The sequence below is a fragment of the Cebus imitator genome, unplaced genomic scaffold (assembly GCF_001604975.1).
Source record: "Cebus imitator isolate Cc_AM_T3 unplaced genomic scaffold, Cebus_imitator-1.0 Scaffold129, whole genome shotgun sequence".
In the NCBI taxonomy this organism is placed as follows: Eukaryota; Metazoa; Chordata; class Mammalia; order Primates; family Cebidae; genus Cebus; species Cebus imitator.
In genome coordinates, this window is record NW_016107444.1 from 3,549,131 (window position 1) to 3,553,649 (window position 4,519).

Here is a 4,519-nt window from a genome sequence, read left to right on the forward strand (position 1 = left end):
TTGTTTAAAGCCACCAAATTTGTGGCAATTTGTTACACAGTCACAGTAAACTAATACAACTATGGAACTCCAAGCCCCAAAGCTCCAACCAAAGCAAGTCTTTTGATTTGAAATATGTGATGAAGATAAAAGTGATGAGCATCACAAATAGTGTCTATTCCTAACCACAACTATGTGAAAAAAGGCATGGGCTCAGAGGTAAAAGTATGTGCCAGCATCCTTCAGCTATTGAGTGATTTGGGGGATAGAGATTGGGGCTTGAGCTTCGGGCCTGGTTGAACCTAAAACCCATTGCATAACTTTTCCTTTCACACAGAAAGGCAGTATCATATAGCCTTCTGTAATCTAACATACCCATTCCCATACAGACACCTAATTTATAACAGAGGTGTCACATCAGAGCAGTGGGAAAATGCAGGACAATTGGGTATCTTAATGGGAAAAAAAAAATGAAATTGACCCTTTCCTCACTCCATTTGCAAGAATCGTTTCCAGGTAGCTTACAGACCTTAGTGTGAAAAACCTATAAAGATTTAGAAGAAAATATAGGAGGGCATTTTTAGGATATTGGGTATGGGAAGGGTTTCTTAAACACTACATGAAAAGTATTAACCATAAGAAAATGCTTAACACATTAAAAGTTAAAGCTTCTGTTCCTCAAAGAACATCATGAAAAGTGTGAAAAGACAAGCCACAGAGTGGAAGAAGGTATTCATAACAGGCAGAACTAATGAAGGAATACTTTCCAAATCATATGAAGAACACCTACAAATCGGTGAGAAAAAGGAAGATGATTCCATTCTTCTAAACAGGCAATAGTCTTGAAAAGACACTTTACAAAAGGTGATATCTAAATGTCTAATAAACATATGAAAAGATGCTGAATCTCATTATTGGGATAATGCAAATTAAAACTACAGTGAAATAGCATGATATGCTAATTCTTTAGGCAAAAATTAAAAGTCAATACCAAGTCTTAGTGAGGATGTGGAACTGGAACTCTCCTATACTGCTGTGGGAATGTAAATTAATGCAACCACTCTGGAAAACTGCAGTATTGTCTAATAAAGTTGAAGATATACACACAAAATGACCTAGAAATTCAAGTCCAAAGTATATACCTTAGAGATATATGGTCTTAGATATACCAGGATACATGCCTAAGAACGGTTTTAGCAGCAACCAAGATGCCTATTGCACAGAATGAATGAATAAATAGCGATATAGGCACTGATACGTCAATGAAAACAAAAGAACTATAAATGTATGCTTAATATTGATGGATCTTACAAACATAATGTTGGGGATTAAAAGCAAGTCACACACAAAAGATATGTATTATAATTCCTCTAATATGAAGTTTAAAAACAGACAAAACTAAACACAGAAGTTAAACTAAAAAAAAAAGGCAAGGAAATGATGACTCTGAAATTTGGGAGGAGATGGAGGCTGCCTCTGGAAAAAGATAAATGGGTGTCTTAGGTGGCTTGAACTGCCATAATAAAATACTATAAATTTAGTGGCTTAAACAACAGAAATTAATCTTCTCATACTTTTGGAGCCTAGGAATTCCAATATCAATGCATCAGCTAATTCCTAGTGAGGGATTGATTCCTGGCTTGCAGATGGTGGTCTTCATGCTGTGTCCACACAGCCTTTCCTCTGAGCTCTAAGGAACAGAGAGCGAGAGAGAGAGAGAGAGAGAAGAGAGAAGAGAGGACACAGAGAGAGAGAGAGAGAGAGAGAGAGAGAGAGAGCGCTCTGACAAGGGCGTGAATCCCACCATGAGGGCCACTCCTTCATCACCTCATCTAACCCTAGTTATCTGCCCTCCCAAAGGCTCCATCTCCAAATCCTACAGCAGGGGTTAGGGCTTCAACATATACATTTGGGGGATCACAAATATTCAGTTCATAACAACAGGGCTTCTGGGGTGACAGTGTTATTCCACAACTAGGTAGTGGTTGCAGATGTTCCCCTTTTCAGCCATTTACACATCATCTGTATGTGCTATACGACGACGGAGAGTCACAGATCTCAGTTAACTCAATAATTTTCTCCTTACCGTAACCTTTATGGTTTTCAGCATGTCTTTCAGTCTCTTTGAGCCTTGACCGCCTCATATATAAAACAGGCATAATACCTACCTCAGGGGATAGGAGGAAATATAGCACTTAGCCTGTGCATGGCATGGATGTAGCCAATAAATACAAGTTTTAAAACACATTTCTTTCACCCATTTACTTATTCATTTTCACCCCTCATACTTTCACCAAAAGTCTACTGTGTGACAAGCCCTGATCTAAATGACTAAGGGTGTGATAGAAATGAGACTGTCTTTTCTCTTGAAACACGAGACTTGAACGCCCTCTGTTGGACCCATGGAAAAAATTCTTCCCAGTTTGAGCCTCTTACCCTTTATTTTCCCTTTCTAAAAGTAATAGAAAAAAAAAAAAAAACTTTTCTAATTCAAAAATATTTTTAATATTATAAAATAAAGAGATAATTGGAAATCTGAACACTTGATATTATCAACGAATTCCTGTTAATTTTTATTTAGGTAAAATAATGGTACCAGCCAGGCACCGTGGCTCACACCTCTAATCCCAGCACCTTGGAAGGCAGAGGCAGGTGGATTACCTGAGGTCAGGAGTTGGAGACCAGCCTGGTCAACTTGGTGAAACCCCATCTCTACAAAAAAATACAAAAATTAGCCAGACATGGTGGCACACCTGTAATTCCAAGCTGCTCGGGGGGCTGAGGCAGGAAAATCACTTGAACTCGGGCAGTGGAAGTTGTAGTGAGCTGAGATCACACCACTGTACTCCAGCCAGAGCAGAAGAGCAAGACTCTGTCTCAAAATAAATAAAATAAAATAAAATAATGGTATCTTGGTTTTCTTTTCTTTCTTTTTTTTTTTCCAAGAATCCCTGCTGTTCAGATCAGTGGTTCCCAACCTTTTTGGCACCATAAACCAGTTTCGTAGGAAAGAATTTCTCCACAGATGGTGGAGGGCTCGGTGGGGAGGTAGAGATGGTTACAGGATGAAACTGTTCCACCTCAGATCATCATATGAAGCAAACAACCTAGACCCCTCACAGGCGCTGTTCACACTAGGGTTCCCGTGGCCACAACAGGTGGAGCTCAGGCAGTGACGCTGGCTCATCCTCTGCTCAACACCCGCTGCGTGGCTCAGTTCCTAAACAGGCCATGGACCAGTATGGGCCTACTGCCTGGCTAGGGGTTGGGGACCCCTGGTTTAGGTACTTGCTGAACTATTTCCAGATGAAATCCTATGTCTGGCCTATCAGTCAAAGTTCAACCAGAGAAATAGAGCCAGTAGGAGGTATATATGAAGAGACCTATTGCAAGGAAATGGCTTGCAAGACTATGGGGCTGGCTAGGCAAGTCCTAAATCTGTAGGGCAAGCTGTCAGTAAGCACAGGCTGGAACCCTCAGGCATGAACTAAAGCTGCATGAACTCACAATGGAATTTCTTCCTTCTCAGAGAAGTCTCGGTTCTGCTTTTATGGACTTTCAACTGATTTAATCAGGCTCACCCAGATTATCCAGGATAAATCTCCTTAAAAATCCACTAGTTATGGGCAGTAATCACCCCCACAAAATACTTTCACAGCTACACATAGATTCATGAATCACTGGGTGCTATAGTCTAGCCAAGTTGACACATAAAATTGCCCAGCACATCTGCGAATTGATTCAAAATTACAGGGGAGGGGGAGAATACAGAGGTAGAACTGGCCCATAGTTTGATAGTCCTTGGGGTGGGGTGATGAGACATAAGGGTTTATTACAGTATTCTATATGCTGCTTTATGTTTATAGTTCTCTAAATAAAAGTTTAACAATATATTTGGAGCTGGGCATGGTGACTCACGCCTGTAATCCCAGCACTTTGGGAGGCCAAGGCAGGAAGATCACGAGGTCAAGAGATCGAGACCATCCCAGCCAACATGGTGAAATCCCGTCTCTACTAAAAGTATAAAAATTAGCCAGACATGGTGGCACACACCTGTAATCTCAGCTACTCAGGAGGCTGAGGCAGGAGAATAGCTTGAACCTGGGAGATGGAGGCTACAGTGAGCCAAGATTGTGCCCCTGTACCCAGCCTGGGTGACAGAGGGAGACTCTGTCTCAAAAAAAAAAAAAAAAAAAAAAAAAAAAAAAAAAAAAAAAAAAAAAAAAAAAAAAAAAAAAAAAAAAAAAAAAAAAGAAAGAAAGAAAAAAACAGAAAAGAAACAAGGCAAGTATTTAAGGACAGCCCCACTATTGTTTTCGTCGGGCATCAGGAAGATATGCACTTAGATGTTTGTGTTCGATCAGCCATTTTTACCCAGAAATCTGTCTCTTGTTCTTGTTACCTCCCTCTATCTTCTCTCATCTGCTTTCCTCTTTTCTAAATAAAAGTAGAGTTCCAAGATGTCTATGTTTTTATTTTATTTATCATTTATTTTAGAGATGGGCTCTATGTGGCTGAGGCTGGACTTGAACCCCTGGAC